The following is a 24,668-nucleotide window of genomic DNA, read 5'->3' as shown; positions in this document are numbered from 1 at the left end:
AGCAGGGAAGCGGAGGAGTGGCCTGTAGCTTAATGAGAAGGCTGTGGAGCATGGCAAGGAGGGGCAGTGCTCACATTGCATAGCCCTGAGCACACTTTCTGGGCTGCATTCTAAATCACCTGCTGGCTGATGGTCAGTGAATTCATACCTGCATTCACGGTTACAATACTCAGACCCGGAATTCCTGTGCCTGTGACGCTGACTCTTGGCTCAGTCTGAAGTCAGTAAGAGGGGACGCAGACTTCTCGCCAACCAGAGATGGGAAAAGGGCATTATGAGCCGCTGTCACTACTTGACAGGGGGACCACTGAGGCCAAACACTGCCTCGATGCAGCAGGGGGCTGGTGCCTTCATGAAGAGTAAAATTAGTGATGAGATAAATTATTTAACATGCTTCCTCTTCCTCCATCATCATCATCACCCTGAGCAAAGTGAACATGGACAGGCTCTGGCTGCAGAATGAATTCCCAGGGTTGCTCAAACTATTACAGAGCTTAAGAATTTGTAGGACATATCTATTGATCATTTGCAATGATATGGCCTCCTAGTAACACGTTGTCGAAGAGCCTCACAGTCTTGATTAGTATTATATGTATCATTGTAGCAACAAGGTATGGTGCCACACGCCTGTAATGTCAGCTACTACAGACTCTGAGGCTGAGTATGACCTAAGAGTTCAACGTTGTGGTGTACCATGCTGGTCGGGGTGTCTGGCCACAGAAAGCCTGGCTGGCTGGTGGCAGAGACACTGTTGTTGTGATCGGTGCCCTTTTGTGAGGGATGAAGGACTGATCAATAACGGTAATTATCATAGGAGTCCCAGTCTGGGATGGGGACCCATTCTGCTAAGCACCAGACAGACACAAAAAGTCACTGTACCTTCACTGTGCCACTGACAGGCAGGGAACTGCTATTATCCCCATTTCATAGGAACAGAAGACAGAGAGGCACTGAAATCAATGAGAATTAGGCATCCAAATACCTCTAAAGATGTGCCCCAAGTGACTCGTCCAAAGTCACACTGGAAGTCTGTGGTAGAACAAGGAACGGAGTAGCAGGGCTGACAGCCATTGCGAGCCCCAGGACCAGGTGGGGGGGGACCCAGCTCAGTGCCCCAGAAAGAACGTGGCCAAAGATTGAAGGGGCAGGGCCTAGGGCAGAGCAGCAAAGCAGTACTGCAGTGGGGTTTCAAAGGGACCCAGAACTCCAATTGCCGCAGTAGCAGCAGCAGCCGCCAGAGCTCTGGGCCCCAGGGAACTGCTCCCTTGCCTTTCCCACCCCTCTAGAAGTAATTCTCTAACCACAGGACCCTTAAGAAAGTACATCCATCAGGAGCTCCCTATGTCAGAATGTCAACATGAGACAGAACTCCAAAAAACTCACAGTAAATAGTGGCTTAAATATTTAAGTACTTATATACATGTTTGGAAAAGAGCAGCCTGCTATATCCATGAAGGAACTCAATATGCAGATTTACCTGGGAAGTCCTTGGATATTTAAATGACTATGCAGTACCCTAAGACACATGGGAGTTAGGATGAACAATGCTCATAATTATATTCATCTCCTATTAGAGTCCCTTGTTCATTGTATTATAGCAGTGCCTACGGAACCCAGCTGAAATATGGAAACTTAAAAACACAAAGTAATAGCCTTGAATGCTGATTTTAAAGGAAAAGCAGTTACACTGTTGAAATTAATAGCCATAATGGTAAGAGCTACAGTAAACCCCCAATATATGCGATTTCAACTCTCACTTAACCTGTGTTAACGTGAGTTGAAATCCTGAGGTCCCCGGGAGCTGGGGAATGGTGGAAGTGTGCCTAACCCTGGGGAGCTTGTGACCTGCAAGGAGTCTGGCACACTGAAAGGATTCTTCCAGGAATCATGGGATACAGAGGGCATCAGCCTGAGAGCCTGCAACCACACTCAGCAACTTCACTGCGAAGCAGCAGCACCTGGAAACTGAATCAAGATTAAGGAGCTGGAAAAGGCAGCATGGATGTAGAATGGCAGAGCTGAGGGTTAAGGAAACTCCTGCAGAGGTGAGCGCAGATCAGGGCAGGGAACCCTGGACTACATGGAGCTCTGAACCGAGTGGCCTGCCACAGCTCAAGAAGGGAAGGAGAGATTCCAACCCATCGTCTACTAGTGGCCAAGACAGATCTGCAAAGAGTTTTCCAGGCCTGGGCCGAGTAAGGTGCTTGCGTGTCTGTGCAGGAAAGCAGTTTGTCCACTGGGAATGGCAAGTTGTCTGTGAGAGAACTGAACAGCAGCATCACACCTGGGGAGAGAGCAGAGCCTGCATTTGAAAGAGATGCCAACGAGTAAACTAGTCCATTGACTGCAGAAGATTCCCCCCCAGCCTGGGGTGGCTGGAGAGGGAGCCACCAGGAAAGAGCATTCCAGGTATGACTCTGAATCCAGCCATGGGGGCTGGAACAGAGGGAATGTCTCTGGGATGGGCAGCGGTATCCCTCCGAAGGACACTGGTCCTTGGTGCAAGAGAGGGTGCTTCTGCTTCTAGGGAAGCGAATCCTTTGCCTGAGCCTGTGGGGGGCTTGAGATGGGGCCAAGACCCCAGAGGTGGATCTGAGTGCAGCTGAATCCCAGATGGGAAGTGTGTCTCTCAGGGAGGATGATGCTTTAACATGGTCTGATCCAGTTAGTATCATCAGGGAATCCCAGAGACCAGATGATTCTGGCACGTGTTCTTTGCCTGATGCTGAGGTGTTACTGGGAGGGGGGTGAGAGTGCAGATCCTCCACCAGCTCCCCACTCCAGTCCCCATCTTCTCCAGCTGGGGGAGCCAGGGGACAGACAGCCGCACCACCATGGCTTCTCCCCAGCTCCCTGCCACTGTCGGAGCCAGGAAACTGACCAGTGCACCAGTGCTGATCACTTTCTTGGCTCCTGCCAGCAGAGGGGAGTCAGGAGCCAGGTGCACTCCCCAGCTTGTGCAAAATTTGAGTTACATGAGGTTGCCCAGGAACACAATCCTCGTGTAACTCAGGGGTCTACTGTACAGACTCGTTTCTGATGAAAGCATTCAGAATGCATATAGCAAATGCAGATGTTGATAAATAGCAGTGTTTGCCAAAGCAAGTTATTTAAAAACTTCACACTCAGTTGTGATTTCAAAATATATTTAGGACAGCTGTGTCACCCTTAAGGTAGAAATCTATTTGCAATTAAATGAAAAAAAATCTCAGAGCTATTTGCAACAATAATTCATATTTTAAAATAGTATTAATAAAACATAGGTCATAGTTCACAAGGAAACATCTGCAGTTATGGAACCATTTGTGATTATTAAATATTTTAAAAGAGAGGTGCTATTTTAATTCCTTGCTTACTTTATTTTAGCAATAGATTCTGTGGAAATCTCACCTAAAAATGAAAAAGCTAGCAGTTCAGTGTAGCTTTGCACCAGTAATTGACCTAAATATGGTGGCTGATAATTTGCAAATTTCATTATAAAACTCATTGACTATAAACCAATGTGGAGATTAATTGCCTTTGCAGTCTCAGCAAGTAATTTGCAAGACAATTACCATATTTTATATATTAATTGTGCTAGGCATTTAACAGTGATGTCACACTAATGCACTTTCATAGTCAGTATTATTCTTTATGAATCTGAAGTCCAGTCATTAAATTATAATTAAAGTTTATTCTGAAATATACTAATAGATGATACAGGTCAAATTGTTTACATAGTTGTTATCCAGACCAAGTCCCATCCTGCTCCCATTGACATTATAAACCCAGGAGATTGAATCATGCCAAGCAATCCACATACATAGACCCTGGCACCCACTAATTTCAATATCCAAGATGCTCATTTGCCCTTCTCACTGTAGCATCTGAGCAACTCATCATCTAACAGTGTTTCCCAAAGCATGGTATGTGTACCATCAGTGGTACGTGAAAGCATTTCAAGCAGCATGCAGCAGAAAATAATTTACTAAACTTCAGGACTTAAGCCCTGGGATGGTGCTGGGAGATGGGGGTACACCAATAAGGCCAAAGTCCCAAAAGGGGTATGCAAATGTTTTAAGTTTGGGAAACACTGATTGAACATATTCACCTTCACAACATTCCATTTTTCCACTGGGGAACTGACGCACAAAGAAATTAAATGACTTCCTCAGGGTCACATGGGAAGAGCAAAGAATCGAGTCCAGGTAAGTACGCTTTGAGTAAGCACTCTCAGTACTGGACCATCCTGCCTCTTGCTGGGATTCCATCCAGCCATAAGCGTTCAGCTGGGTGAATTGGTTGCAGGATCAGTGTCACAATCATGCTTTAACTCAGCTAGTGATTATTTTTGTATTTAAATTAAGTGTGCCAGATCGTTAAGTGGTATACATCAGAGTATACTTATTTACACTGACTGAGGAGCTGACCCAGTGCCTATATAATCTTAGGTGCTTGTGCAGTCTGCATGTATCTATTTCTCCCAGATAACAAACCATAGCATTCATAGGAATGATTTGGCTATAGGAGCAGAAGACAGAGTTGTGTTTCACCCCCAAAAAGGTTACCGGAGTGTGAAATGCATGATTTGGTGAGAGAGCAGATATCTCTGTATGCACTGCAGTTGAATATATTGGCTACAAATTCCTCTACAATGTTACCCCAACAGCTTTACATAATAACACTGCTGTGACATTTGATGTAGGGGTTCTTTTATCATTCTTGTCATCCTACTACTTCTGATTTTAACTAGCCATTACAGATTGACGTTTTTCAGTATGACAGTTCTTTGCATATCTGATTTTGCAATACACCGACTTTCAGCAGCAATACAGGCACGCAACTTAAATCTGTGGTGTTCAATACACTAGCTCCTCACCACATGTGGCTATTTGGCCAGTTGAGTATGGCGAGTTGGCTTGAACAATAAATTCAAATTGTTGAGTTCAAATTTTTTTTAAATTAAAAAAAACAAAAATTTTCGGAGAGTAAAGAAAGTCCAGAAGGTCTTTCTGAAGTCTAAAGTCACTTTCCCTTAATTGACTCATCTGCTGGATGGAGACCTCTGCCAGGTGGTGGAATAGCTTAACTGTGCCTTTTAGGCCAGAAATCATTGTACAGCATCGTAAACATAATTTCTGATTTTAAATATTTACTCTTTATTTTCTTTTTCAGAATAACATGGCTAGTTTGCTATAGCAGTAGCTACTATAGCGGCTACTGCTTCAGAACTGGTTGGACAGCATGGACTTGAATTATGCCAGTGAATTATGCCCATTAGCCCCATGGCAGTCATCCGGGATCTCTCCTGATCGCCAAGAGTCTTCAAGGATAATGGCCAAAGGTTCAGCAATGACCTCTGCCAATTCCCTCAGTACCCTCGGGTGCATTAAATCCAGACCCATGAATGTGTGCTCATCTAGTTTTTCTAGATAGCTCAGAACTTGTTCCTTCCCTACAGTTGGCTGCCCTCCACCTTCCCATATTTCATTGTCTAGGACCGTCATTTGGAAGTTGACTTTGTCTGTGAAGACTGAGGTAAAAAAAGCGTTGAGTACTTCAGCCTTTCCTGCATCATCTGTTACTAGGTTACCTCCCTCATCCAGTAACGGCCCCATGCCTTCTCTGATAACCCATTTATTGTTAACATGCCTATAGAAACCCTTCTTGTTACTCTTCACATCCCTTGCCAGCTGCAGTTTCAATTGTACTTTCACTTTCCTGATTACTCCCATTGGCCCATGTTCTCCTCTTCACCCAGGAAACCCACTCGATTGTTCTCTCCTCCTTCCCCACTTACCTCAGGGTTTGTGTCACCTTCCCCCGATGAACCTAGTTTAAAGCCCTCCTCACTAAGTTTGTTAGCCTGCCCGCAAAGATGCTCTTTCCTCTCTTTGTGAGGTGGATCCCATCTCTTCCCAGCAATCCCTGTTGACGAAAAAGAATCCCATGGTCCAAGAAACCAAATCCTTCCCTGCTACACCACCTAAGCTACCATGCATTTACCTCTGATTCAACGCCTGCTTATTTCTATATGGCTTCTTGTCATGGGGTAAGTGTCTGTCCCCCCTCACCCCCAAAGTGAACTCCACCCCTTCAGCTTATTAGATCCAGTGGCCTAGGGCCAAATAGCCCCTCCTTGTCATGGTGTTGGCAGTCCAACCTAACTACCACCATCAATAAAAATGCCCCCTTCTCACTGCGTAGTGGGACCTAGCAGCAAGAGTCAGTAACAGACCTTTCCCTCAGGGCAGTCAGGCCCAACAGCCAGAGTCAATAATACTACTCCCTGCCTGCACCGCAGTGAGGCCTAGTGCCACAGTCACAGAGTCAATATCAGCACTCCTTCAGACAAGGTAGCTTGGCCCCTCAGTCAAGAGTCAGTAATAACAGTTGTAGCACCCCATGGGGTTTAATTGGGAGAGGGTATGGGGGCCTGGGCCCTCCTGCTCCACCATGCCCCAGCCCTGGGTCCTGCCAGGTGGTAGAGCAGTGCATCTCTGTCTTGGTGGGAAATCTTCCCAAAGCACTCCAAGCTCCTGGGAAAGGTAACTCCCTACCTTGGGCTACTTCCTCCTGGATTCACTGGTGCATTGTTCTTCTCCACCTCTGGACTTTGAGGTTGTCTGGCTGTTCTTCACTGACTGGCTCTTGCAGTACAGTCCATCCTCAGTTCTTCCAGAGCTCCAACAATGCTTTCTTCCCCAGCAGCAGTCGGCCCTGACTGATCTGATCCACAGGCTTTTATAGTTGGCCTTCAGCTGGAGCATACCCAATAGAGTTACGGGGGGTAGGGCCTTCTCAGCCAGGTAAACACCCATCATACTTTTTCACTGGTGCCACAAGTGAATGAGTCAAACTCCAACTTAAGCAAGCCACTGGGCTGTATTTCTTTTGTTCCCCCTGAAACATGGCCAGTGAGGACCCAACAAGTTTGCCTGATCTTGAGAAGTGATGAGCCCCCATTGAGATCTATTTAGGTAATAACATGTCCTCCATCTCCATAGCAACCAAGCACATCCCAAGTATTTAAAAATAGAAAGACAACCACAACCTGTTCGTTATAGAGATTGATCAGTTTGTGACTGAGAAGACTGTTTAGTTTGGGTTATGCTTGGTTGTGGAGGTAAAGCGCTGTGAACATTACAATTAATGGGGCAAACTCAAGTTGAATGAAGGAGTTTTGCATTGGCATTGAAGGTGATGAGGATCATGATCACTCATAGCTCTTGTGGGATTCAGGCCCAGAATTTATGACCAAAAATGTTACAGATACTACCTCCTGCATTCCCAAACCACTCTGTATTGCTCAACCAGCTGAGACAAAGCTCTCATTGAGGGTCACAGAAGAAGAGGTGGTTCTCAGTCGTTCCAGTGAACAGTTCTAACTGGAGCTTGCATTAAACAGGGAACTTAGGCAGGCAGAGAGTGACACATTCACACAGTAAAAATTTAGTGAGGCAGATGGGCTGTTGCATGTTGTACCAGTTAGTGTTTTTGCAGGGTGAAATTCAGACATGAATCTGCAACACTGGCAGGTTTTGAACAGTGATTTTGACCAGCATGCTGTGAAAATCATAGAAGATGAAAAATACTAAAGTGAAGAAGTAGAAATGCTCTCCTCAAATCCCACCCCCGCATCCTAAAATTCATTTTATTGCCAATAGCTGGGAAAGGGAAGGACTAAAAAGAGAAAGAAATTTTAAATGGAAAGTGAAAAATTGTTGTTTTGAACCATCCAAAACTGAAGCAACTTTAAAGTTTTAATGTCTGACAAGTTTCCAATAAACTCAAATTATGTGGTTATTTATTTAGTGGATAGTGGTCAGGTTTAAGTGGCATGGTAATAATTTAGATTTATGAACCTTTGTATGCTGTGATAGGGGTATTTAGCAAACAATACACTGTTGGAGAACAACATTGTCTGATGTACTCACATGATCCTCACAGGTGAGCCTCTGGGGAACCTAAAAAATCACCACGTTTGCCTGGTCTATATACTTCTTTTGAACTTCCTTTTCCTCCACACATGTGCCAATCTGCTGTTGTCTATGTCTGGTAGCAAGTGTCATCACTGGCTAAAACAATGTGACGTCCTATGGCATCCTATAGCCTTTCATGGGCGAAGACGATGCATCTGACCACTCTGACGAAGTGGGTCTTCACCCATGAAAGCTTATGTGCCAATATATCTCTTAGTCTATAAGGTGCCACAGGACTTCTCATTGTTTTTGCGGACACAGACTAACATGGCTACCTCTCTGATACTTATCAATAAAGAAGCATCAAGTTCCATTTATAATCTTGTTTGAGCTACTTCTAAATTTACATATACTGTCATTATAGGAAAAGAAAAACCCTGATGGATTGAAACCTGCTTTGATTGACTTATAATTTATATTAGAAAATCAGTTTTAAAAGTTTTCCTTGGGCAAATAAAAGGCACCATTTCCTGTGCTTAAAAAAGTTAATAAAATGGAGCAGATGGAGTCAATTTTTGAAGCTGCATGTGGGAGTCACACACTCCAATCCCATTAATGATCAGTGGAATTTCTGAACCTGACTCCCATACACAGTGCTTTGAAAACCCAGACTTCACAGTTCAATGGATTCACTCATTTCTTATGTGTTACTGAAGTTACCTAAACTTCTTTCTAAGCACTTGTCTACACAGTGCATTAGTTCTCACCACAGGGTTGCAAGTTCTAATGCACACTTGTGTTATTCATCAACTGGCCCATGGGGCCCTGGCAGGCACATGCCAGAAGTTCCCTAGTGCACAGTGTTATTTGTGTGTCAAACGGTATTATACTAATGTGCGCTAGGGAAATTTTAGCATGCTCTAGCAGGGCCAAGGAGGAGCAGTTAGTGCTCAACCTGTTTCCCTGCACTGCAATTTACACCCCTCTGGTGCAGACTACTGTACTGTGCAGACAAGCCCTAATATGCAGATCCTTACACAATGATTAAAAAGGAGAGTACACGATTATATTTGGGTCAGAGTTCTTTATCCACCGAACAGGACTAAACATGAAATAGCAAATAAGGTAACTGTTTTCTGTGATGTTATGAAGCACAGAAGTCTGCTCAGTATTGTAAAGTCAGATGGCCAAATCCTGCAAATACTCATTCATATGAGTAGTGCTACTTTGGTTAACAGGGTTTTGAGAAATTGTCTGCAACACCAGTCTCCTAGAGCAGCGGTTTTCAACAGTGGCTTTCAACGGGGCTGTCTCTACGCATGCCCCTTCCTTTCGGAGGGTGCATGTTAATAACGCAGTTCAGAAGATGCTAATGAGGTGCTGACATGAATATGCATCACCTCATTAGCATAATGGCAGCTGTGTGTGATTCGAAAGTGCCACTTTGGATCACATTCTGCCTGTGTAGACAGGGGCCTTTCGAAAGGCCCTTTCGAAACCTTCCTATTTGGTTTTAGGAAGAAGGGGCTTTTTAAGTCAGGGGGATCTTTTTGAAAGGCCCCCCCACCTACATGGGTGGCATGTGTGCTGAAAGCAGCACTTTCGAATCACCCACGGCCGCTGTTATGCTAATGAGATGCTGCATATTCATTTCAGTGTTTCATTAGCATCTTCCGAACTGCGAACAGTAATAATAGGAGATTTCAATTATCCCCATATTGACTGGGTACATGTCACCTCAGGACGGGATTCAGAGATTAAATTTCTTGATGCCTTAAATGACTGCTTCTTGGAGCAGCTAGTACAGGAACCCACAAGGGGAGAGTCGATTCTCGATCTAGTCTTGACTGGAACGCAGGATCTGGTCCAAGAGGTAACTGTTACTGGACCGCTTGGAAATAGTGACCACAATATAATAACTTTTAATATTCCTGTGTTGGGAAGAACACCGCAGCGGTCAAACACTCTGGCATTTAATTTCAAAAAGGGGAATTACACTAAAATGAGGAAGCTAGTTAAACAGAAACTAAAAGGTAGAGTAATTAAACTAAAATCCCTGGAAGCTGCATGGAAACTGTTTAAAGACACCATACTAGAGGCCCAACTTAAATGTATACCCCAAATAAAAAAACACAGTAAGAGACCTAACAAACCACCATGGCTAAACAGCCATGTTAAAAAGGCAGTGAGAGAGAAAAGGGCAGCTTTTAAAAAGTGGAAGTCAAATCCTAGTGAGGAAAATAGAAAGGAACATAAACACTCCCAAATTAACTGTCATAATGTAGTAAGAAAAGCCAAAAAAGAGTTTGAGGAACAGCTAGCCAAAAATTCAAAAAACAATAGTAAAATGTTTTTTAAATACATTAGAAGCAGGAAGCCTGCTAAAAAAGCAGTGGGGCCCTTGGATGATAAAGATATAAAAGGAGCGATCAAGTAAGACAGTGCCATTGCGGAGCGATTAAATGATTTCTTTGCTTCAGTCTTCACGGCTGAAGATGTTACAGAGGTTCCTAAATCTGAGCCAGCCTTTTTAGGCAACAAATCTGAGGAACTCACTCAGATTGAAGTGACATTAGAGGAGGTTTTGGAATTAATTGATAAGCTGAATAGTAACAAGTCTCCAGGACCGGACGGCATTCACCCAAGGGTTCTGAAAGAACTCAAATGTGAAATTGCGGAGTTATTAACAGTGGTTTGTAACCTATCCTTTAAATCCACTTTGGTACCAAATGACTGGAAGACGGCCAATATTACACCAATATTTAAAAAAGGCTCTAGAGGAGATCCTGGCAATTATAGACCGATAAGTTTAACATCAGTACCAGGCAAATTAGTAGAAACACTAGTAAAGAGTAAAATTGCAAGGCACATAGAAGAGCACGAATTGTTGGGCAAAAGTCAGCATGGTTTCTGCAGAGGGAAGTCGTGTCTGTCTAATCTATTAGAATTCTTTGAAGGGGTTAATAAACATGCGGACAAGGGGCACCCAGTGGACATAATATACCTAGATTTCCAGAAAGCCTTTGACACGGTCCCACACCAAAGGCTTTTATGTAAATTAGGTGGTCATGGGATAGGAGGAAAGGTCCTTTCATGGATCGGGAATTGGTTAAAAGACAGAAAACAAAGGGTTGGAATAAATGGTAAATTTTCACAATGGAGGAGGGTAACTAGTGGTGTTCCCCAGGGGTCAGTCCTGGGACCGATCCTGTTCAACTTGTTCATCAATGATCTAGAAAATGAGGTAAGCAGTGAGGTGGCCAAGTTTGCAGATGACACCAAGTTGTTCAGGACAGTCAAAACCAAAAGGGATTGTGAAGAACTACAAAAAGATCTCAGCAAACTGAGTGATTGGGCAGCAAAATGGCAAATGAAATTTAATGTGGGTAAGTGTAAGGTAATGCATGTTGGAAAAAATAACCCAAATTACACGTACTACATGATGGGGTCAAATTTAGCTACGACAGATCAGGAAAGGGATCTTGGAGTTATAGTGGATAGTTCTCTGAAGACATCCACGCAGTGTGCAGCGGCAGTTAGTAAGGCAAATAGGATGTTAGGAATTATTAAAAAAGGGATCGATAATAAGACAAAAGAGATCATACTTCCCCTATATAAAACTATGGTACGCCCACATCTCGAGTACTGCGTGCAGATGTGGTCTCCTCACCTCAAAAAAGATATATTGGCATTAGAAAAGGTTCAGAAAAGGGCGACTAAGATGATTAGGGGCTTGGAAAGGGTCCCATATGGGGAGAGGCTAGAGAGACTGGGACTTTTCAGTTTGGAAAAAAGGCGATTGAGGGGCGATATGATAGAGGTATATAAAATCATGAATGGTGTGGAGAGAGTGAATATAGAAAAATTATTTACCTTTTCCCATAATACAAGAACTAGGGGACACCAAATGAAATTGATGGGTACTAGGTTCAAAACTAATAAAAGGAAATTTTTCTTCACACAGCGCACAGTCAACCTGTGGAACTCCTTGCCCGAGGAGGCTGTGAAGGCCAGGACTCTATTAGGGTTTAAAAAAGAGCTTGATAAATTTTTGCAGGTTAGGTCCATAAATGGCTATTAGCCAGGGATAAAGTATGGTGCCCTAGCCTTCATAACAAGGGCAGGAGATGGATGGCAGGAGATAAATCACTTGATCATTGTCTTCTGTTCTCCTTCTCTGGGGCACCTGGCATTGGCCACCGTCGGCAGATGGGATGCTGGGCTTGATGGACCTTTGGTCTGACCCAGTATGGCCATTCTTATGTTCTTATGTTCTTATGTCATTAATATGCCCCCTCTGAAAGGAGGGGACATAGGTAGACACAGCTTCGGTGTGGTGAGACAATTCTCTAAGTGTGCTGTGGAAACTTCATCAATTTCCTCCCCCCGACCCACCACAACTGTTTGCAGAGCCAAGGAGGAGAGGGCAGGAATTGATGAAATTTTACAACACACTTAGATGACCCCGGGCCAGCTGGGATCTCCAGAAGCAAGGCTGCCTGAGCCCCAGCTGGCATGGGGTCATCAATTCCCCTCCCACAACCACCTTGTGAAGCCTCTGTGAGGGGAAATTGACCAAACCCCATACTAGGTGGAAATCAGGCAGCCTTGCTCCTTGAGCCCCCAGATAGCACTGGGTGGTCAATTACTCCTCTACAGCCCACACTCTGAAAAGAGGGGGAGCAGGGAAATTGAAAGCCTCTCTGGTAAGACTGGAAGCATAGAAAACATGTCAATGTGACATTTATGAGCAAATGATTCAGCTGGAAAAAGTGAGTGTGCCATGGAATCATTTGTGTCACTGAATTGTGCCACTTTACTGAAAAGGGTGGGAATGGCTGTTCTGGACATCAAACCAAATATGGACCACTATGGGCATTAAGTCAGACCTCCCCTACATTTGAAGAACTGTGTAAGAGAAGAACAACCCAGCAAAATCCTGTGCACATGAGTTGGACCAACCACCTCATTTGGGAGCCTCAGCCCCTACCTAACTATAAAGGGCAGTTTTCTAAGATGTTGCCTAAATACCCCTGTCTATAACATCAGACAATAGCCCCTTGGTCCCTAATGTTTTTGCCTCAGTGTCTGTCACTGACTATTATTTGACTGTGGGCCCGAGTAGTTTTGGGTTAGGGCTAGGTCACCAGTTAAGAAATAAAATAAATGCACATTCTATCACTGGAAATTAAATAATTCCCAAATCATAAATGTCACATTTCTGTCTTGGGTATCAAGCACTTTTGGTCTGATCACATTAGCTGCGTCTACACGTGCACGCTACTTCGAAGTAGCGGCACCAACTTCGAAATAGCGCCCGTCACGTCTACACGCGTCAGGCGCTATTTCGAAGTTAACTTCGACGTTAGGCGGCGAGACGTCGAAGTCGCTAACCTCATGAGGAGATAGGAATAGCGCCCTACTTCGACGTTCAACGTTGAAGTAGGGACAGTGTAGACGATCCGCGTCCCGCAACGTCGAAATTGCCAGGTCCTCCATGGCAGCCATCAGCTGGGGGGTTGAGAGACGCTGTCTCTCCAGCCCGTGCGGGGCTCTATGGTCACCGTGTGCAGCAGCCCTTAGCCCAGGGCTTCTGGCTGCTGCTGCTGCAGCGGGGGATTCATGCTGCATGCACAGGGTCTGCAACTCGTTGTCGGCTCTGTGTATCTTGTGCTGTTTAGTGCAAGTGTGTCTGGGAGGGGCCCTTTAAGGGAGTGGCTGGCTGTTGAGTCCGCCCTGTGACCCTGTCTGCAGCTGTGCCTGGCACCCTTATTTCGATGTGTGCTACTGTGGCATGTAGACGTTCCCTCGCTGCGCCTATTTCGATGTGGTGCTGCGCAACGTCGATGTTGAACATCGACGTTGGCAGCCCTGGAGGACGTGTAGACGTTATTCATCAAAATAGCCTATTTCGATGTTGCCACATCGAAATAGGCTACTTCGATGTAGGCTTCACGTGTAGACATAGCCATTATGTGTTATTTGCAGCGTTCTTGTTCTGGTACATGCCAATACTGAGTACCTGCACTTCAGCAGCTCCAGTGGCGGGATTGGCTGGAGCTGGAGTGGAGAGAGGCAGTTGGCTGAGTACCGGCTCCACTCACCTCCGCTTTTTAAAAAACACAAAAAAGGAAAACAAAAAAACACAGTTTATTTGTATCAACTTGCAGGAGCTCAAGACCCTGTTTGTACATCACCTAGCACAGGGGTTCCCAACATTTTCGACATCATACCCTGCTTTTGAGTTTTGAGAAACCCTCATGCCCCCTCTCCTCTTCTTTACCATCATCCAACCCCCACCTTTTAACAAAAAATTCAATTTGTAATTTAAAATAAACACAAAAACTTGATATAATAATGTTATTTGAAATTAAAAATAAGTACAAATAGTTTTTCTTGGCCCTTTGCGGGTGCCTGGTACAACCCCAGCTGGCCAGCTGCCTGAGCCCCACGCCAGCCACCAGAGCTGCCCGTGCCAGCTGCCCACATGCCTGAGACCCGTGCTGCCAGAGGCGCCTGTCCAAGCTGACTGAGCCCCACACCGCCGGGGCCAGCCACCCGCCTGCCAGCCTGAGCCACCCGAGCCCTGCAAGCCAGCCGCCCGAGCTCTGTGAGCCCCCCTGCCCAAGCCCCTCCCCTCCCCTAAAGCCAGGCATCCCCAGTCCCCCATTCACCCACCCCCCTCTGCAAGCCAGGCAACTCCAGCCCCCATCTAAGCCCATCCTTCCCCTCTTCCCCGTCCCTCCCCAACCCACACTCACTCCCCTTTGCAAAAGGCAGCTAGCTCCATGTGGGTCTTCACTGGCTGCCTGCTTTTTATAGTGGATGCACCGGGTTGCCCACATAAATGGCAGGGGCTGAGAGCCAGAAGCAAAGGCCAGCTTTTTTTTTTTTTTTTAGGTGGGGGGACTAATGGCGGGGGGTTGGGTTGCCTCACACCCTCCCTGGAATTTCTTCACACACCCCCAGGGGAGCATGCCCCCGTAGTTTGGGAAACCATGACCTAGCAGGACAAGAGAAAGAGAGTCCCTGTTCCAAAGAGTTTACAGTCACATGCCCTCCAATATATTTTTTTCTTTTCTGGACCTATTTAGTTCTCTTCTAAAGCTTTGCAATGAGTATGATGCACTGTATGGTACTTATTCCACTTCCAGTCTGAAATACTGTTCCTTTAAATTGGAAAGGTTTCTTTAGAACAACTAACATAGAGTATGATTGAAAGGACCTGGTGGAATTCGGGGACTCCCTGGACTGAGTCTGCCTAACCCAACCCATGTAGGTCCTATCACCAGACAGCATGTTGCAGACATCAGATTTTACATCCAGAAGAAACCAGGATCCATAAGCATGCTCCTGGAGCATGGGTGCCAAGAGATGATGCAAACGATGAGAGAACAGCTATCCAGAACAGTTCCAGGAGCCCAGCTCTACAGAGTAAAGGAAGAATGCTGCTTCTCCAGGTGGCTCCATACTTCCTTCCTACCCTTTCTAGGGATGGGCTCTTTTCAACTGGAGCAGTGTTCCAAAAACGTCTGCACACCCATATAAGCACCACCATTCTAATGCAGCTCCAGTCCACAGTACCAGACTTTGTGGCTATATGCTCTCTGTTTGCTCACTCCAGTCAAAACCAGCAGAGCACAATGGTCTCCATGGACAGATTTATCGGTCTTCACTAAAGATGATCAGTGCCTGATCGCAAACCTGACAATTTCAGCCATCAATTACCTCCCTCACAGTGCAGCAGCTCTTTCTGTGTCACACTTTGTAGAGAGGAAAAAGAGGCCCTTAGAAATCTAGTTCAGTAGATGAATGGCTCAAACCAAACCAAAAAAGCTCTGCCCCCCCCCCCGCCCACTCTAGGCTGTTAGACAGGCAGTCATAGGGAATCTCTGCATTCCAGAATCATATCCCCAGAGCAAAGGGGAGAGGCCAGTCGAGGAGCCCTGTTTCCATGAAGTAGATGGAGAAAGAAGGATTGGCCATGTCCCATCCCAGAATGTCAGAGAGTGAATCCGCATATCCCATGTAGTGTCCGCTCCTGGTGGACCAGCCTCTGCATCACTAAAGCTCACCACAGTGGCTACTACCTCTTTATTGGCAGCCCCAGTACAGGTGCCCACGTCTGAGCAAAAACTAACAAATTAGCCTTTTTCACTCTGCTGGTGGTGTCTCTAGATCAGGGGTAAGGCACCTTGTCTCTGTTCTGTGGATATCCAGAGGGATTTCATATGACAGGGGTGGCAAACATTGTTTTCATTAACAAAATTAAAACGAAACTCTTATTTGTAAGTACGTCTGTTAGACACAGCACTGCATTGTTACTGGAGAGACCTTAGTTCTATCAACCACTGACATTCTGCCTGACCTGGAAATGTCATTTCACCTCTTTGTGCCTTGGTTTCTCCTCTGTAAAATGGGAACAATGCTCATGTGTATCCTTCGTAAAGATTATTGACATCTACTGATGAAAACCACTGCATAGGTGCTAAGTATTATTATAATTCCCGCATCTGAAGTTCTAATCTATGAAGATCCTGCCTTCAATTATCTTTCACAATGAAGAAAATATCTCAGTTATCAAATATAATTGTATAGAAAAGAATTTTGTTAAATGGTATCAAAGATGGTTAGGGAGCATCAACTGCTCTTTAACAGTTTTCCTGCTCATTAATTTCCTTCTCTGAGTGTTTGTGGATTGTTCATAGCAGTAGCAATGACAATGTTTTTCCACATACAACTCTGAGTTATGGGATCTTTTCTGTCAAAGTAACCTGGAATTCCAGATTAGGAGAATACCAAAATAAGAATGGAGCAAAAGTGAAGTCTGCATAAGATTGCTCAGCATGTGTTTCTTCTACAACATGCTGCCTCTGCATTGGAGACAGCTGTCATTTTGTGTCCAACACAACAGCTGATTCCTAGAAATTTAAAGATACGATGCCCCAAAATACATACATTGTTGGCATGCTAATCAAACAATGGTTGACATGACATCAAGATGCAATTTCAAGCAACAAATGCAGGTCTTCAGTGCTTGGGTAATAAAAAGATACAAATCAAATCTCAAAATCATAGCAATCTCCAGAAGGCGAATGCATATTTTAGTTACAAAATCTGAGCTCCAACTACTCACCAGATTTAGGATGTTCCAAAAAAAAGCAAAAAACAAACCAAGACCCTGGGTACTGCATTTTGCACATGGTACTGTGATAGTTTTTCTGCAATATCATTGAAACACCTTATTAGATTCAGTTTAAGTATCTTTGGAAGCTACTGCATTAAAGGCTAATTTTATGTATTATTGTGGAGTAAGGTTGTATAGAAACTCTCTGGAGGTGGATCTGAAGTCTGGCAGTTCAAAGGATTATGCTGAAAATGTGCCAGGCAAGAACGGACTTTTGAGACAATAAGAATTAAGTGAATTGCCTGGGGAATATGCAGTGAGGAGTTTAATGCAAATTCCCCACCCACCTCTGATTATGCAGGAAGCCTTCTTGTTGCAGCTACATCCTGGCATGAGTTGCAGGGAGTGACCTCTGTTTTGTTTTTTTCAACATGCGTGTGGAATCTTTTATGGTTTTTACTATAGTCCGTGCAATGCTTTCACCTTAACAATAAACATGCTGTCTTAGAAAAGGCTGGGTGGCAATTTGTAACTGTTGACAATTGTACTGTTTAGAGCCTTCAGACAGACTGTGAAGTTCAAATGAAACTTGCTGGAATATTGTAGTCAAAGTCAGGGAACTGTGCAGCCTTAAAAATGCCCCAGTAAGAGGGGGTGAGAGACACAGACATGGGTTTCTCTCCAAGAAGGGTGACAACTGGAAGCTTTTGAGGAGTACCTTTGGTGGAACACTGTGAGGAAATGTAGATGCAGTTATCCAGAAGCTGTAGATGATACTGTCTTCAAAAATGTGCTGGTTTAAACAGAAGAACCAAACACCGGCACACGTTGGAGGGTCTGAATTCTGAAGTGTGCACTCATTTCTCATTGCACCATCTCTCTTCATCCTTTAGGAAATTAGCAAGAGAGGACTTACCTGTTCATAGTCCAATGTCTTCTGCTTTGTATAAAATGGAGGGGTACCATCAGACTGAAACTACCAAGCCCACTTGCCATTCTCAATTTAAAATGCAATGTAACTAATATTAGTCTGCATGTCAACCGCTCAGCCAAGTGGAAGGATTCTGGTTTAACTATTTAGCTCTGCCAGGGGTAATATGTTCAATCATGCATTAAATTAAAAATGATACTTGAAAATGTGTTTATTATGGACACACAAATCAAGGAAAAGATTTAAAATGCTGTCTAGTGGAGGATTGCCAGTGAAGTTGTATGAATCTCATTACCAGAATCATACTGAATATATTCACAAAGCCCTTTGCATTTAGATGTCTTTCCAGTGGCCAAACAAGTGCTACCCAGTTTCACAAATACTTCTGTTTATGTTTCCATCCTAGAAGAGCTTGTTCTTACCTGAGTTAAAAGATCTATCAAGGGCTGGACAAACTCTTAGAGAAGTTAGATTATATGTGCATTCCTAAAAACAATTTAGGTCCTAGAACTTTTTTGTCTTTTACTTCTGGTGTGGCGTACAGGGTTGGGGCATAAGCGCTGATCAGGTGGACAGGACCAGTGCAAGTTTGAAGCGTGATCTGAAGAAGTCTTTCTGATCTGCCCATTGCTAAATCCACCATTTGTAGAAGGGTGTTTCTGACAGCAAAGCCAACACCATGCTCTCTGGGTTCTTCTTGGGCTTTACCCTGACAGAAAAAGGTGTAGTCCTTTTCCTTTAGAGATCCCGAATCTGCAAGTCGCGTCTCTTGCAGTGCAGCGATATCAACTCGGAGCCTCTTCAGTTCCTCGTTGATGACAGGGGTCTTGCGGGTGTCACTGATGGCCTGAAGATCTTCAGTCAAGCCAGTCAGCACGGTCCACACATTCCAGCAAGCAAGCTTAAATTGTTGATGTTTCTCATTTCTTGTTGATTTTCTTATTGGTTTGCCTGGTGCCCAAATTTCAGTCACTTGTCAGGTTCAGGAACCTTAAGCCTCACGCACCCAGCGAGGCAGGTGAACTGTGGTGGGACAGTACCCTATTGGCTGGGGGCTGCCCAGCTTGAGGCGGGTGGTGACTGTCCAGTGAGATGCAAGGATCCCTCCCACTGTCGAAGGCAACCCCTGGCGCTCGTTCTCTACGCCAATCGAGCGAGAGCTTATAACCAGTAACTGTTGCCTCCCGTGTTGATGCAACGCTGTTCAGCGATGCCAGAGTACCTCTCCGGGCGCGAGCCTGGGCATTTGTTATGGAGACTCTGGGCTGCCCAGATACCAGTGTCCCCCTCTCGGCTTTACTGATATAGTCCAAAGGAGAGGATAACCTCCATGTCTGGTACCAGCTCAGCTGCAGGAGTTGCCGGGACAGTGCCAGAAGTTGTCACCGAACCGCCTTCGGACTCCCCTCCGGATTTCTGTCAGGGTTTACTCCCTTAGCCTTGCTCCTTCCCAGGATAACCCACAAGGCAGTGGGTTGTGGAGAATGTGGTTAAGGATCATACTACTTCATACCTCCCTGTCAACACGAGTCACCATAGCTCCCTGTGGAGCCATGACCCTGCTCCCTACCTTTCGCTCCTCCCCCCAGCTACCATCACCATAGGACCCTCCCCAGCCCACTACCCCCATCTGCTCCCATGTCCTCCCTCCTCACTGCACTGGCCCCTCTCCCCCCAGCTGCTCTCAGTGCCCCCAGGTCCAACTTCCCCCATTGCTCTTCAGAGACTTGTTCTTTTTTTTTCTTTTTCCTTTCTTCTTCTCTCTTCCCCCTCTCTCTTCTTCCTCCTTCTTCTTCTCTCTTTTCCTGGTAGTGCTGCCTTGCAGGGCACAGGTGGACCACCATACCTAAGAAGGACAAACACGGGGCTCCTCCCTCGGCAAACTCCCAGAGGCAAACTCCCTTCCCTGTTGGCTGCTGCCCCCTGTTCGCTGCTCGCCCCTTGTTCGCTGGGAGCTCCCTTCTCATAGGGAGAGCTGCTGGCTGGTCAGGCCTGGCTCAAAGCCTGGCCTCCAGTCTATTCAGCCCTTGAAGGCTCACCTGGCAGGGAACTGCCCCAATTCACACCTTGCAAACTGCTCTTCTCTGCACAGCACAAGCTCGGGCTCTGCAAAGTAACATAGCTGCACAGACAGACAGACAGACATTCACCCCCCACCAGCTCACCACACAGCCCCCCAAATCCCACACTCACCCAAGCTCCTCTAGGATGCTTTGCCCAGAGGCAAACTCCCTTCCCTGTTGGCTGCTGCCCCCTGTTCGCTGCTCAGATATCAACTATATCAGTTTTGCACAGCTGCCTGACCCATGTAGGATACTATTCTTCCCTTGCTACACCACAGCCTGGAAAAGAGCAGTGTGGCTTGGCTGCCAGGACCCAGTCACCTAAAATGGTGGCAAAAGCAATATAAATGTGTCACATTTGCAGATGGAATCAAACCTGGGACCTCAGTGCAGCAGCCCAGGCTGTAAGGATAAGTAACCTTTCTAAGTTGGGGTGTTGAAATTTGACTTTTTGACCAAATGCCAGTGGTACTTTTTAAAGTCACTGATAGACTTACTTACAACAGCTTCATTAATACACTAAGGCTATGTCTACACTAGCACAAAACTTTGAAATGGCCATGCAAATGGCCATTTCAAAGTTTACTAATGAAGTGCTGAAATACATATTCAGCGCCTCATTAGAATGCCGGCAGCCAAGGCACTTCGAAATTGACGTGGCTCACCACTGCGTGGCTCATCCATATGGGGCTCCTTTTCGAAAATACCCCACCAACTTCGAAATCCCCTTATTCCTATCTACTGATATTTCGAAGTTGGAGGGGTATTTTCGAAAAGGAGCCCCATATGATTGAGCCGTGTGGTGGCGAGCCACATCAATTTTGAAGTGCTGTGGCTGCCGGAATTCTAATGAGGCACTTCATTAGTAAACTTTGAAATGGCCATTTGCATGGCCATTTTTAAGTTTTGGTATACTGTAGACGCGATATTGCTTTTACTCCCCTCTGCCTTTCCCATTGAATGTTTGTTTTCACCCATCGTTTGTAAAGAAAATAGGGATCTTTCTAGATGAGAGACAACACAGTAAATCTATAGTCTGTCTGTAAGCCACACACCTATATAGAACAGCACACCACACCTAAATGGGTGTGTGGCTTACAGACAGACTATAGATTTACTGTGGTGTCTTTCATCTAGAAATATCCCTATTTTCTTTACAAACGATGGGTTAAAACCTGAGTTATGCCAAATTCTGCCATCACAATCCAGGGCCTCAATGTAATAATCCACCCGTGCACAATCTAGTTGCTGCGCACATTTTCTTCACTTCGATATTGCTTTTACTCCCCTCTGCCTTTCCCATTGAATGTTTGTTTTTGCAGCAGCAACTGCGTAACCATCACCAAGGTGAGCACAATCTAGGTAGAGCTAGGTAGTTCCCTGCGGCAACTTCAAAGTGTTAATCTTGGAAGTGCCGGCTTGTGTATAGCCATGGCTAACCCGCCGGTACTTCAAAGTGCCTGGGCAACTTCACAGAATACTAGGACTGGAAGGGACCTCGAGAGGCCATCGAGTCCAGCCCCCTGCCCCAATGGCAGGACCAAGTACTGTCTAAACCATCCCTGATAGATGTCTATCTAACCTGTTCTTAAATATCTCTAGTGATGGAGATTCCACAACCTCCCTTGGCAATTTATTCTACTGTTTGACCACCCTGACAGTTAGGAACTTTTTCCTAATGTCCAACCTAAACCTCCCTTTCTGCAGTTTAAGTCCATTGCCTCTTGTTCTATCCTCAGAGGCCAAAAAGAACAAGTTTACTCCTTATGACACCCTTGTAGATACCTGAAAACCGCTATCGTGTTGCCCCTCAATCTTCTGTTTTCCAAACTAAACAAGCCCAATTCTTTCAGCCTTTCTTCAAAGGTCACATTCTCTAGACCTTTAATCATTCTTGTCGCTCTTCTCTGGAGCATCTCTAATTTCTCCACATCTTTCTTGAACTGTGGTGCCCAGAACTGGACACGATACTCCAGCTGAGGCCTAACCAGCGCAGAGTACAGTGGAAGAATGACTTCTCATGTCTTGTTCACAACACACCTGTTAATGCATCGCAGAATCATGTTTGGTTTTTTTGCAACAGCATCACACTGTTGACTCATATTTAGCTTGTGATCCGCTATAATCCCTAGATTGAAACTGATTGTTTCTTCCAAAGTGGAGCACTTTGCATTTGTCCTTATTAAACTTCATCCTGTCTACCTCAGACCATTTCTCCAATTTATCCAGATCATTTTGAATTATGACCCTCTCTCCAAAGCTGTTGCAAACCCTCCCAACTTGGTATCATCTGCAAACTTAATAAGCATAGTTTCTATGCCAATATCTAAATCGTTGATGAAGACATTGAACAGAACCATTCCTAACACAGACCCCTGCGGAAGCCCACTTGTTATACTTTTCCAGCAGGATTGAGAACCATTAAGGTGGGTGCCAGTTATGCACCCACCTTATAGTAGCCTCATCTAAATTGTATTTGCCTAGTTTTTTGATAAGACTATCACGAGAGACAGTATCAAATGCTTTACTAAAGTCTAGGTATACCACATCTACCACTTCTCCCCTATCCACAAGGCTCATTATCCTATCAAAGAAAGATAACAGATTAGTTTGTCAAGATTTATTCTTTACAAACCCATGCTGGCTGTTTTCTATTACCTGACCACCTTCCAAGTGCTTGCAGATGATTTCTTTAATTATCTGCTCCATTATCTTTCCTGGCACTGAAGTTAAGATGACTGGCCTATAGTTTCCTGGGTTATTCTTATTCCCCTTTTTATAAATGGGTACTATATTTGCCCTTTTCCAGTCTTCTGGAATCTCTCCTGTCTCCCATGATTTTCCAAAGATGATAGTTCCCTGTGACTGTTTCTCCCTCCTCACTGAGCAATGGCCCTACCCTGTCCCTGGTCTTCCTCTTGTTTCTAATATATTTATAAAAAGCCTTCTGGTTTCCCTTTATGCCTGTAGCTAGTTTGAGCTCATTTGGTGCCTTAGCCTTTCTAATCTTGCTCCTGCATTCTTGTGTTGTTTGCCTATATTCATCCTTTGTAATTTGTCCTTGTTTCCCTTTTTTATATGATTCCTTTTTTATTTTGAGATTGTGCAAGATCTCCTGGTTAAGCCAAGGCAGTCTTTTGCCATATTTTCTATCTTTCCTACGCAGCGGGATAGCTTGCTTTTGGGCCCTTAATAATGTCCCTTTGAAAAACTGCCAACTCTCCTCAGCTGTTTTTCCCCTCAGTTTTGCTTCCCATGATGCCTCCCTACCAGCTCTCTGAGTTTACCAGAATCTGCCCTCCTGAAATCCATTATCTCTATTTTGCTGTTTTCCCTTCTTCCCTTCCTTAGAATTGTGACCTCTATAATTTCATGATCACTTCCACCCAAGCTGCCTTCCACTTTCAAGTTCTCTACCAATTCCTCCCTATTTGTTAAAATTGAATCTAGAACAGCTTCCCCCCCAGTAGCTTTTCCAACCTTTTGGAATAAAAAATTGTCTCCAATGCAATCCAAGAACTTACTGGATAGTCTGTGCCCTGCTTTATTAGCTTCGCAACACATATCTGGATAGCTGAAGTCCCGCATCACCACCAAATCCGGGGCCTTGCATGACTTTGTTAGTTGTTTAAAAAAAAAATAAAATCCCTTTACTCCTCAAAATGCATCTAGATGTGGGGGAGTGGAACAACCTCCAAGTCTTAGCTGCATGTTGTGTCTGCCACAACTTGGTGAAGTGGAAGGAGGAGGAGCTCCTGCAGGGGTGGGTGGCGGAGGAAAGGGGACCTTATGAACAGCCAGGTGTGGCCCCCAACCAGCAAACGCATGCAGACAGGGTGCACAGATGGGAGGATCTGCAGGTGACCTTTGCCAGTGGCCCCCCGTGACTCCACACAATGCACCCCTGGGGGGTGCCCCAGCCCTAAACTCCTTCACCAAAAATTCCCGCTCTTCCACCACCCACCCAGGAGGGACACGGGGTTGTGCATAAAAATAAACCTTTATGATATGCAGGGATTATGTAAATAATAAACATCACAACTATGTGTACAGAAATAGGGCCTGGCTATGTAAAAAGAGGGAGAGGATGTGGGGGCACCTGAACTGGTGGCGGGGGGAAGATTACTAAAGGCTCTGGTTTGGGGGCCGAGACCCATGCCGGCCATGTGGTTCCCTCGTGCCCTGTGGAAGGCTGCCCCCATGGGGCTGGGTTTGGTCTGGAACCACAGAGAAGTAGGGGGTGAGGAGGCTGCCATGGGCTTGAGCTCAGTAGGGGGAGCAGGGGGGCTGGGGAGGCATGGGGGCTGAGATACGCAAGGGAGCACGGGCTGCGGCCACATCCATCACCCACTGCAGGGCATGGAGCAGAACATGGGGCATGAGATCTGGGGGAACAGGTGCAGGGGCGGAAGGGGGAGTACTAGCTTCTGTGGGGGGCGGGGGTGGAGCAGGTGAGAGCAAAGGTGAAAGAGCTTTGCCAGGACTATGTGTGGGCTTGGGACATGTGGCAGAGGTTAGGAGCAGGTGTAGCCACCTGTCCCTACCTCAAGGAGCTGGACCACCTCCTCAGGGACACAGAAAGGGCCCCTGTCACTGGCACCATTGATATCACGGAGGAGGCTCCCAGCTCCAGAGATGGTCCCCCC

Source organism: Carettochelys insculpta, chromosome 1 (assembly GCF_033958435.1).
Source record: "Carettochelys insculpta isolate YL-2023 chromosome 1, ASM3395843v1, whole genome shotgun sequence".
Lineage (NCBI taxonomy): Eukaryota > Metazoa > Chordata > Testudines > Carettochelyidae > Carettochelys > Carettochelys insculpta.
The sequence above is the reverse complement of the archived record's forward strand: the minus strand, read 5'-3'. Positions refer to the sequence as shown.